This window comes from Clupea harengus, chromosome 21 (assembly GCF_900700415.2).
Source record: "Clupea harengus chromosome 21, Ch_v2.0.2, whole genome shotgun sequence".
In the NCBI taxonomy this organism is placed as follows: Eukaryota; Metazoa; Chordata; class Actinopteri; order Clupeiformes; family Clupeidae; genus Clupea; species Clupea harengus.
In genome coordinates, this window is record NC_045172.1 from 8297549 (window position 1) to 8310515 (window position 12967).

At 39.9% G+C, this 12967-nt stretch overlaps 2 long non-coding RNA genes across 2 annotated transcripts; both read right to left on the minus strand.

Moving 5' to 3' along the window:
- Nucleotides 1–4843: 4843 nt before the first annotated feature.
- On the minus strand, nt 4844–7531 carry LOC116218226. The gene is made up of 6 exons (XR_004162756.1): nt 7298–7531; nt 7087–7199; nt 6608–6760; nt 6139–6224; nt 5663–5796; nt 4844–5370 (listed from the first exon to the last, which is right to left on the minus strand). It is a non-coding gene; the product is annotated as an uncharacterized LOC116218226 (long non-coding RNA).
- Nucleotides 7532–9250: 1719 nt separating this feature from the next.
- Nucleotides 9251–10916, minus strand: LOC116218230. The gene is made up of 3 exons (XR_006151494.1): nt 10669–10916; nt 10372–10514; nt 9251–9984 (listed from the first exon to the last, which is right to left on the minus strand). It is a non-coding gene; the product is annotated as an uncharacterized LOC116218230 (long non-coding RNA).
- Between the last annotated feature and the right edge of the window lie 2051 nt (nt 10917–12967).

Consider the following 12967-nt stretch of genomic DNA (forward strand, 5'->3'; position numbering starts at 1 on the left):
TGTACCTTCGTTAATACTATAAGTATTACTATATTTATTAATGCGTGATCTAATGGAGTAGTGGCGCCTTCGAGAAAATGTGGAGTCTGAGATGGACTGCACCAAACGGGAAGTGTTCCTTCTAAAGAGAGTTGCCTTCGCTGTGAACAACAAGAATATAAGCACACCCTGAGAGAGAGAGAGAGAGAGAGAGAGAGAGAGAGAGAATATTGAGTCTGTGTTGGGGATGTTACTGACAGCAAACAGAACCTTTTCATGACTGTTTTCCACAAACCTGAGTGGAGATCAGCAGACAGAAGACAATGTTGAGGAAGATGAAGAGTTCCTGTTCATCTGTGTTAGAAAAGGCAAGGACCAGGTAGCCCAACACCCAGGACAGTCCCAGAACCACTCCCAGAGAGAAGTTTCTCACAACTTTTCCCTTCAAATCAGCTATACGAGACGGGACACTGTGAATGTGAACAGTCCAGGAAATATATATAAACAATAAACGTTTTTACCAGACAAATACAGACTTTTTTCTTTCATTTATTGCACATATTTAGCTAAAACGGTTTTAGCCAAACAAAAAGCTCCATGGAGAAATTAGGAAATAATTCAATTTAAGAGATCTTCAAGGTCTGAGCATAAATGGAGAAAGACAGGTTACAGGTCCATCTTGATATTTTTAAGGTAATTTTTAAGATATCTTTCAGTCTTTATTAAAGCAATAAGAAATGCTAGAAAGGATAATCTCAAAATTGATATCTGTAAATTCTAACAATTCTAGGGTGCTCTTTTCAACAATCAACAGTAGAAAGTAGATGATAGTCTCTTTTCCACCTCCAAATGTGAAGAATTTGCATGATGCTTCAGAGATAAGATAACGAACATTAGGATGAGAATTGCTCAGGAAATACTAAATGTCTTGTTTTTTGATCCCCTTCCACCATACTGTAACTAGGGGTGGGGGAAAAAATCGATTTTTCGATTTCTCTCGATTCTCTCTAGAACGATTCTGTCTCGATTCAGAAAAGTTCATTATCGATTTTTTAATAAAATAAAAAAATATTAAAAAAAAATAATATATATTTTTTATTTTTTTTTATTTTACACATTCATTTTGTGTTGAAATGCAAGCTGCATCGATTATTGCATTGTTCATAGAAAGTCATAATTGTGACAAGGACACACTTTTTCTCTAATAAAAAAATAGATCTGTTGATTTTCTTTAATTATCAAGCACAAAGTAGGAAGTGATTTGAGACTGAGTAGCAAACTCAAATGTTTTAAAAATCGAGATGCATCGATAATCGTTTTATCGGTTTAGAATTGATAATCGATAATCGGTTTAGAATCGAGAATCGGTTTAGAATCGAATCGTTGACCTCTGAATCGGAATCGAATCGAATCGTGAGGTGCCAAGAGATTCCCACCCCTAACTGTAACAGTAGCTTTTTTGCACTGGCTGATACAGAAATGCTGAGCATGCCCACATTTTTTAACACCATCTTTAACTCTGTGTCTAAGGACATTCTAGCCATTGTAAACTGTTCCCTGCTTACATTTATTTTCCCATCAGAACTTAAAACTGCCCTGGTGAGACCCCTCCTGAAGAAAAGCAATTTAGACTTTTCAGTCCCTAACAATTTTAGACCCATCTCCAACCTTCCCTTTCTAAGCAAAATCCTGCAAAAAATTGTCTTTAAACAGTTAAACAACTAACTGTGCCTTTGACACTTTCAAATCTGGTTTCCGTTCCAATCATAGCACAGAAACAGTATAAGTCAAGGTTGTAAATTACCTCAGGATTAATGCTGACTCCAAAATAAACATCTGTCCTGGCCTTATGGATCTGATCGCAGCCTTTGACACTGTCGATCATGATATCCTTATTGATAGACTTGAAAATTGGGTTGGCCTCACTGGTCCAGTCCTAAACTGGTTTATAGCTCTATATTTCTGTAACACCCAACAACTACAGCTCTATTGATTGCTTGGTAAATTGCATTGCTGATATAAATGTACGGATGTCACAAAACACAAAAGCTCAACCAAGATAAAACAGAGGTATTAGTCGTTGGTGAAAAAGACGAAAAGAGAGAAACTCTCTGCACATTTAAAAACACACGCACTTAACCCCAAGCACCAGGCCAGAAACCTAGGTGTCATATTTGACTCAGATCGCAATTTTGAAACCCATATCAAAAATATAATTAAAACATCTTTTTATTACTTAAGAAACATTGCTAAGGTGCAGCCCTTTCTCTCCCAGGCTGACACTAAAAGACTGATGCACGCTTTTATCATGAGCAGGCTAGACTACTGTAACTCACTTTTGTCTGGTCTACCAAAAAAAGCCATTTGTACAAACACCACACCAGTATTAAAATCACTGCACTGGTTACCTGTTAGTTTCAGAATAGATTTCAAGATTCTCTTACTTAGTCTATAAATCACTCCATAGTCATGCACCTGAATATATAACAGACATGCTCTCAAGGTACACACCCAGTAGATCCCTGAGGTCTTCCGGCCGTCTTGGATGTTTGAACCACAAAGTATATTAGCACAGAAGTGTTGAAAAGGAGCATTGCTGACATAGGCACCAGAAATCCCCACAGCATTGGCTTCTTAAAGTCAAAATTATTCTTGCGATCCACAGCAGCTAGCCAACAGCTGCAAGTAAAACAGCGGAAAAAAACTGAACATAGTGTATGCTGAGAAATTGAAATGAGATCTTAACAATGCCCTAAAACATAATGGGTGACAAGCTCAGAAATCTCTCTGGTGTTTTGAGAGAAATGTGTTTTGCGTGATAAATGTGAGGTTACATGGCCTGACTAATACTTATAAAGGAATATCACTGGCTAAATAATAGTTCTTTATAAGGAATTTTATTTATTTTATTAAGTAAATCCTGGAGAAAGCAAGTCCACATTTATTTACTTTGGTTTTGACTGGGAAGCTGCATACTTTAGTAAATACTTTGTCTTCAAGAAGCAATGGTCAGAGTTTGCAAACCCAGTTTTTCTGCAGTCTAAACAAGTCTGTAAACAGAAACCAGGTCTTGTCCTAAGAAATACTCACAATTCCTCACGTCGGTAGCCCAGTGGTTCATTTACCCTGTAGGTCACTGCTAAAGAGATGGCGACCATGACAGCAGGAAAGGCTGTAAGGAAAAACCAAATACTGCTTAAATTCAAAAGAAATGTTCTCTAATAAGAGTGTGTGAAAGTAAAGCAAACAGGGACAAAGAGATGGTGGGAAAGACGGTAGAACTTTCCAGATGTTAAGGGGTAATAGTTCATGTAATAATCGTTATTTATACAGATTTTACTTTAAGATCACTTGAGACGTCACCCACTAACTCCTCATTTTCATGTCAAGCACTCAAATCATTTTGCTTATCTGTCACCCACAAAGTTTCTTTGTTGTGGGTCTATGTTGTTTGAAATCACTTACCCCAGCCTATTACAGTGTATATAATACTGACATATCTTGCTGTGTGACGTTTCCTGAACATCACCAAAAGGTCAGCAGCGTAGAGTGTGTTCCAGGTGAAGGTGGCTAACAGGAAGTACTGCATCAGGGCAGTGAACGCAGTGCAGGGCCCTTCGTCAGGATCCTGGTGGTTGTCAGAGGACGGGATGGTGTTTTTCACTGACACTCTGATGGTCCGGTTCGCTTTGGAATTCTTGTGTGGGTTTTCAAGTCCAAAGAGGAAGAGGAAGTTGTAGATGATCATTGATGCACAGATGCTCAATAGGGTGACCGTTTGAGCACTCCTCCTGGCCTTCCTGTGATGGACAGAGTGGTGTTCAGTCTGAAAGTCCTACGCATTACTGCACATGGTCTAAGAAGCTTAGAATCAATAAATGGACACTAATTGATTCATCAACCCTGCCTTTTTAAATGACCTAACTTCTTCAAAATAATAGCTATAGCTTCAAGATGATATAATTTGCAGAAGGTTTCAAACTTTACAACCTGCAATAGAATAAAGAAGATCATGCTATCACCAAATGCAACCACATAAAAAATGTATCTATTCACTTGTTATCTTTTATCATTTATTGCCCTGGTGTTGTGTCCTTTCATGTCACCGTGACAGTTCCTTAGAAAGGAAGGAATATGAGGGTATGTAGAAAGAGATATCAGGAAACCCTTCAATACTTACCTGGTTTTGAACTGATATGCAACTGTTATAGAAAGGCAAATGATAGACAATGCACATCCAAGAGTACTGATCCAACTCAAAGCCGCAGCATACTTAAACTCTGTTGCAAAAGACTAAACATACACATAGTGTATAGTTAATGTTCGTACACAGTATCACAAACAGTTTAAATGTCTAAAAAAAATAATTTTGTCTTCTTATGTTGTGATCTGAAACAGACTTGCTGCAGTACTAACCATCAGCACAGCAAAGTTAGTAGTGTGGTTACAGCGACACTGGAGACTCCCAGAGTTGTTCACTTTGGAGCAGCCCTTGGTGCTCCAGTCCTTCAGGTCGTAGTCCCAGAACACACAGGCAAAGTCATGCAGGACTTTGTTAGATACATTCTGAAAAGAAGGGAAACAATTAGTCAGTTTCTAATAGAAATGCTGTCTCAGGGGGGCACTGTGGCGCAAACAGTAGCCCCAACCACATTCGGGCTTGACGCCCATGGAGGACTTGGGTTCGAATCCGGCCTGATGTAATTTCTCCTGTCCTCTTCTCCCACTCATTTCCTGTCATACTCTTCACTAATCTATCAATTAAAGGCATAAAAGCCCAAAAACAAATCTTTAAAAAAAAGAAAAGAAATGCTGTCTCACTGATAGACATAATGAAACATCAAAGACAAAGTGAGATAGTGAATTGGGAACTGTTTTGTTTGGAATGAAGTTATGATTTAATAGTTAATAATGAATAAGGTAATGCATGGTATGTCTGTCTGCAGTACCAATGGCCTGAAGCTTAGTGTCACGTATTCAGCTTTAACACCAGTCGTGCTGCCTGAGATCACCCTCCTGCTGGTGCCCAGTCTTGACTTAAAGGACTTAGATTGGAAGAGGACGTCATTGTCGTAGAGAACAAAACCAACGGTTAAGTTTGAATTTCGTTCTGAGGCTGTGAAAGAGAAGGGGGTCTGTGTTACCATTCAAGTTCAGCAATTTCACTTCATGCCTGTACGTTAAAAAAATAAATACACATATAGATACATCTATAAATACACATATGTACACACATACAATCATATAAACATGCATACAAACAGAGAGAGACATACATACCATGAGGTAATTTAATGAAAATATCAACTTCAGAAGGGATTACACTCTCATCCATTTCTGAAGCATTGCTGTCCACCTGAATTATGTTTGATGTGAAGTTGCTAGATGTTCCTGTGGATGATGGTTTTGTCAAGTAAGGTCATGTATAAAATTAGCGAAATGTTACACAGTCACCCAATGTCTATTTTCCTGCATTTTGGTCTCTCCGATCTGTCACAAGATTATATAGGTTTGTGCAAAACAACCAAATAACCTGGTTGTGAGGAAACTTAAACTAGTGCAGCTAAAAGTTGCAAAGTCTACTGGTCATTGGGTTAGTTTATTCATAAATGGATAAAAGTGTCTGCTAAATGACTAAATGTAAATGTAAATACAAATAATGAGTATGTTTTTTTTCACTAACCAGAGCGAGCCCTGAACCGGACCCCTTCTGATTGGCTGATTGGATGTGTTGCCTGGACCACAAGTTTAGGCTGAACCACTGATGACACCTCAGCACTCAGCTTCTGTGAAAATCCTTCTGTTGTCTTGGTAAGGCTTTAGACAGCCACAGAAGATACACAGAAACACACACACACACACACACACACACACACACACACACACACACACACACACACACACACACAAGCACACACACACACACATGCACACACACACCACCACCACCAATAACAAGACCTTTACTTGACATGAAGTGTATTGGAATTTATAATTAGCAACAAACCAATAGGCCAGGATTTTGGCTTTCAGGCTTTTGTTTACCTTAAAGTCTGAGAGAACAAAGTAATGGCATAGAGGCTTTGAGCAATACTTTGACTGAACCCTACCTGACCTACGCTTCTCTATAAACAAGCAACAGCAGTCTGAACACTTTACCTATCTATGGTGCCATCCATGGAGAACAGTTGTGGGTTGGCGGTCAGTAGTTGACTGATTGATGTTGCCATAGGTATGGCTGTTTCCTGTTTAGAATGAAGAGATAATTGCATTAATACAGCAGCCATGTGCATGCCTTAGAAACACAAATGACATAGAAAAACAAATGGACATGTCGCAGGTTGATAGAAAGGATTAATGGGGGCCACTTGACCATTTCTATCCATGAAAATCTATACAGCAACTAAAATGGAGAGGCAACAGTTGAAAACAAGAAATAATTTGATCATTTGAATTTACTGAAAAATTTGCTGTCGTTATTATGAATCATACCTCTCCAGGAGTTTCAATGTATTTCAGCTTTGGTATGTTCAAATATCATTGACTTTAAGCCTCTCAAATATTTCTATCCAAGGTGAACTGTTGGAAGGAGATTGCTGTGACAATATGTACAGTAGTATATCGTTACCTCAGTGATCGTGGTACTGCTATTTAGGACAGCGTTGATAATCTGTGCAACAGAGGTGATGTTCGAGGATGTCAGTTTTTCTGGACTGGAAGTCAGCATCTGTGTGCTTCTCGCCAAAGTCTTCCTCGTCTCCTCATTGATAGGGCCAGTAATCTGGTGGAAGTGGGTGAAAATATTTGAATCAAATAATATAATCTTAAAATAAAGCCCGTCCTTAACTTTACTCATGATGTTGAACATAAAATAATAATTAATTTCTTCAGTTGATCAGATGGTAAAAATAGCATAGCACTCTTGGAAGTGCTTGGTACTTTTGTGTAATAAATTTGTTAAAAAAAAGTGACTTTTTTTATGATTGCACTTCTCCAGTCATTCACAATATTTGTTGGCTTGTGTTATCATTCACTGAAGATATTTTAACTGTGACTGATTGAAGTGCCGTGTGTTACTGTTTGCAACGCAGAGGTCAGGTTACTCACGTTACTCAGGAGGTCGTTGAGGGTTAATCCACAGTCCGTCTTCTGCACCTGACCGAACTGAGGAGTTCCTGTTTCATTTTTTACACATCTGGCAGAAGCTTCTGAAATGTCAGCTGGGGAAAAATAGTTTCAGATATGAAATACGACGCACAACAGGCCAAAACGAAACTCTGCCAACTGCAAAATAAAGAAAGGCAACACGTTAGCTCACCATTATTGGTCTCAGATCCACATTTCTCAGTGGAGTAAGCAGACCAGCCGATCACAGTTCTTGAGAAAGTGGAACCATTCACAGTTTTCCCTTCACAGAAGTTAGCTGTACAGTTAGGAAAGAAAAACAAAACAGACTCATAACTGGCTTCACAACAGGCCGGTGTACACCATCAGAGGCTGAGGTAGAAAAGTATTTACTCTGACATGGTAGTATCATGATTAAAAGAAAGATTCCGCAATTCTGGTGAAAGGTTGTTCATATTTGAGTTCAACAGCCAATACAATTACAGCCCTCCCTTCCGTGTTCCTGAAGCAAATTGTTGGCTGGAATCGTTAATGGCTTGGTCCGAGCTTCTATGTTTGTTTCCCATTTATAGAGCCAGGACTGTGTGCGAACACCTGAGAGGCTTGTTGAGTGCACACAATGAATAGACAGCTAGAGGACCATATGGAGCATTGAATTGAGCTGAATTTGACATAGTATTGGATTAGCAGACTGAGCTTTTAAATTTACTTTGTTGTGCCTGCGAGACATGCCCATAAGCAGACTGACCGATGGAGCAAGTGTCACCACTCCACTCATCTGGGCAGATGCAGACTCCATCTTGCAGCTCCCCACCATTGGACACATTACACACCAGTGGACCTTTGGTTGTAAGGGTGGTGATGGGAAATGTGGCTGTAGAGTCGGTGATGGGAGATGTGGCTGTAGAGTCGGTGATGGGAGATGTGGCTGTAGAGGTGGGGATGGTAGATGTGGCTGTAGAGGTGGGGATGGTAGATGTGGTTGTAAGGGTGGTGATGGGAGATGTGGCTGTAGAGTCGGTGATGGGAGATGTGGCTGTAGAGGTGGGGATGGTAGATGTGGTTGTAAGGGTGGTGATGGGAGATGTGGCTGTAGAGTCGGTGATGGGAGATGTGGCTGTAGAGGTGGGGATGGTAGATGTGGTTGTAAGGGTGGTGATGGGAGATGTGGCTGTAGAGTCGGTGATGGGAGATGTGGCTGTAGAGGTGGGGATGGTAGATGTGGTTGTAAGGGTGGTGATGGGAGATGTGGCTGTAGAGTCGGTGATGGGAGATGTGGCTGTAGAGGTGGGGATGGTAGATGTGGTTGTAAGGGTGGTGATGGGAGATGTGGCTGTAGAGTCGGTGATGGGAGATGTGGCTGTAGAGGTGGGGATGGTAGATGTGGCTGTAGAGGTGGGGATGGTAGATGAGGATGTAGGGTCGGTGATGGGAGTTGTGGTAAAGGGTGAGCTTGTGTTTGTTGTCAGAATTTCTAGGAATAGGGTTGAGTTGAGAGAGAGACAAGAAAAACCTCAGCATCACTGTCCTTATCACACATTCAAATTAATCAAACAGACACAATCAGTTGATATCTGCACTGATGCTATTGATGAATAGGGTTTATAGACTCAGAGGTAATTATATTATTGAGTACTATTATATTCCAGTCTCCATAATATATTTACAGTAGTATTTAGTGATATGATATAATTATATAACAGCACATTACACAATTTACACATCACACAGTGAGCCTAATCTTTACTCTAGTACATCTGGGTCACAAGAATCGATTGTTACTCAGTGTGTTATGTAGTGTAATAACAATGAAAGAAGGGTCCAGTAATGTAAATATTATAGAATAATGGAGGATGGTGTTCAGGCAGTTGAAAATAGGGTAATCTGTTACATGGCAAAAATAATGTCTACAAATGAGCATATGTATGTAGTATAGTAACTATGGTGTTAGCACAATAATCGACCACATGGTGTTTTGGCAGCAGAAAATAATGCACTTTGATGTCTAACAACCACCTCACTTTACATCGCCATCATATTACCATTTCAGTGTGCATTATATCAGCCACCTGAAAACAATGTTGTCCATTATTCATCACTAAAGATTTTGAAGTAAAATTTTAATGTCATAAATGTAACAAAGTATGAATATATCTGACACTGAATGACTGAATTACTTGCAGAAAGAAGTTAAGAGATGATGATACTATTGAAGAGTGAGACATTTCACTACAGGGCTTTGCTTTGCACTCTAGTAATGGAGAAATTAAACTTTTCAGTCGGCAGGTTGCAGTGCTGTCACTTACCAGTGGGTGTTGGTGAAGTTGGAGGTTGGGTTGAAGGTTGGGTTGGAGACGGGATTGGGTCTCTGTTCCAGTAAACTAAAAAGCTTTCAACAACTGAAGCTCTGAAAAAATTGTTTTTAATTAGAATGCACCTCTACATATCATATTTATCAAGGAAAGACACATTTTTTCATTAGAATCTGTTCAAATATGCTTGGAAAAATCTGTCAAAAAATGACTGAAAAACATGCAGCATAGCCTGAACTGGCATAAAAATGCATGTTAGTCTCAACTCAGTTACGAAGGAAAATAGCGACCTTTATAGTAACTTGAACTTTTATGGTCTCAGTACTATTCCATCATCTAAAAGTACAATATTCAACCTTTTGCAGTTTGTACTGTGAAAACCAAGGGGAGAATCTGAACATGGAATTGGCAGGAACATATTCGTATTCCTTTCTTTCAGATGCTTAATTAGAGGGAGACTGCAATTATTTCACTACCTGAAGTAGAATGTTCCACTATGGGGGGCCTGCCATTTTGCCTGCAAACTTTGGAATGTTGAAGGAAGTTTGCCATGTGAAATAGATGTCCACTGTTAAGACAAAGATATAACATATGTCAAATAAACAAAAAAACACATAAAATATGCAATGCTATAATGGGACTACATATCACAAGAGATTAATATATTACTATCAGGGCACTTTTATAGTGATGAGTAAAGTGCTGGATTTGCAACATGCAATGTCATTTTAATTGACAAAAAAGTAAACCATTAGTTCTTCAAATTTCTGCACATTCTGTCCATACTGCACAAACTTACAAACAAAATACCTCAAACAAACAACTTTCAGAATAAGAAATAACATTTTAACACTTCCTTCAGATGTGTATCATCATGAGAGGTCTAGAAACAACAAAAAACTACGTAGTGCACCTATAAGACATGGCTAGTGTTTTCATATAAAAAAAAACCTACATTCTCTGTATTGCAGCGGAGATACCAAAATGGTTCAGAAGCGTCTGTAGTGAAGTCAGTAAAATTTCCCACGGGTAAATCCTCTTCAGACAACCGAGCATCAAGCAATATTCCTTTAAGGGGTCTTGTACTGTTGAATGATACTAGAAAACAAACAAAAACGTTATACATTCACATGTGTTTTGCTGGAGCAAGATCTACAGCAATGTGTTGTTTCACACATCAGTGCTAATGATGAGAGTTTTTGGCATTAGCCACTAAATAGCAATATCTATTGTGTTTTCTTCCCAATCTCACCGTCTATAATCTCTCCTGCTGTTGCATTATATGAAGATGGCTGAATAGTAAATGATGGTTCTGTTGTCTGTGCTGTGATATTATGTAAGACCCCCACTGCAGTTCTACAGTAGCCGTGGTCAAGCAAGAGAGTTCCATCACTAAAACACCAAACAGATGGGAGAGTAACCTCTCCAATCACAATAAAAAGAATAAATCCAGGCTTGAACATCTAAAACAAAAGACAAAAAAGCAAGCAAAGTGAAACAGATGGGTGTCAACATTCCTATTCACTTTAAATGTCAGCCAGCTACTGTTTTAAAAATGCCAAGCAGAACATGAGAAATGTTATCATGTATATCATAACTGTCACCATGAACTTACCATGAATTTACCTTTACAAAGAGAAAATGCAGAACACTCTTCTTGCCCTTCCAGTTTCTCCCTTTTGATTTGACAGCAAAATTGCTCTGCTATTTATGTCTGGCTCAGCAGGTGCAAGGGTACGATCATAAAGAGCCAGATGTAAACCTATAAACAAACTTGTCAGTAAAAAACGAAGTGAATTTCACTCACACTAAATAAACCACTCAGGCTGTAACAATCACTTAAATAGTAACAGCAATAATACACTGACCACTTAAAATCTGTTGACACCCAGTGTCACATTGGAGCACATTGCCCCTCTAAGTACAGGTCCATTTGCACGTAAGCAGAAGGCAGCAATGTTCTAGTTGTCCCTGACGACTGTGCAAGGTACAATTTAATGTCTGCACTTAATTTGTGTTAGATTGAACCATCAGATTCACCATCAATGAGAAGTGGTTCAACATGCACAAGGCAGTTTAGGATTGTGTGTGTGTGTGCGTGCGTGCGTGCGTGCGTGCGTGCGTGCGTGCGTGCGTGCGTGCGTGCGTCTCTAATTTAAAAAAAAATCAGACAGTCTTTGGTATCAGCAGAGATCTTCAGAGAGCTTTCTTCAGGGATCCGGGATCATCAGGTTGTAAGCCATCTGAATCCATAGTCTTAGAGGGCGCAGCCTCTCCTCATACTCATACAATAGAAATACAAAATCTCCGATCATGTTGCCTTAGTTAGTAGCATCAACTTGACTCACATCATTTTTCATCAACCTTATTATCAACCTGCTAAAACCAGTCATACATAGAATTTATTTACATACAGTGAAGGCCTACATCAGGCCTCTAAGCCCCTTGTCACATGCTATAGATATCTCTGTGCAGATGTAACCTGCTAAAGAGGCCCATAACCATAGTATGTACCATAGTACCATCTAGGCAGAAGTCTTCTGGCTCCTGCAGGAGCATAAACTAAAGATATGAGTTAGCTCAAGCTTCAGAGAGTGCACACAGTGAAGTCCCAGTGGAGACAGGCCTTCTCAACACAGACCATGATCAGACCACAGTTACATGCATGAGGTAATGGTAACCCCAGGTCAAATGTCTCGTTAAAGATCAAAAACATAACAAAATATAGCTGCAATGGGGTGGCCAAGCAGGTCTGATGACCCGGAAGAAACTTTTGACATCCTCAGAAGAGGGTTCCGAGTACACGCAGCAAGTTTGGCGTGAATCCATCAAAGATTTGCTGAGATACGACAAAACGTTCTGTTTGGTGGCTCTGCTGCCGATTTCGATTGGCTGTACCGGACAGTTTCAAAAATCTAAAATCATTTTAATTGTTTGTGTGAGGATGGCATTGACTATATACAGCTTGACCACAGGTAGCTAGCGACTGCGGTGTACCTGGCTTCCTTTGCAGTGGCTTACAGTATTGCTAAACAGAGAATCAGAGACATGACAAGCTTGTCGGCTTTGACCAGATTCGAACCTCTGACGTTGCCGTTGCCAGGACACCAACTTATCCTAGTGAGCTATTATCAGAGCTGGAAATCACAGAGTTCAGTTACTTACTAAAAATATAAGCAGTTCTTCACACTTCACAAACTTTGAACCATTGGTGGCGCTAGAGGGTTCGAATGGGAGACATGACACTTGGTGAAATTGATGAGGGGACTGATCCCAAAGAATGTGCCAAATTTCACAACAAAGTATGCCTGCCTCATGTGTCCCCCGTTCTGAGTGTGTTGTAAAGCCAATGAAGTGGCACTCCTGAGATTGTGCAGAGTCTGGGGCACAGGTCTCTGTCTCCACGTAGCGTTCCGCCATGTTGGCTCGCCACAGTATGTTTTTCCTCACCTAGGTGGAGACCAGCAGACAGAAAGTAGAGTTGAGGAAGATGTAAGAGGAGGCAAGGACCAGGAATCCCAACACCCAGGGCAGTCCCAGCACCACTCCCA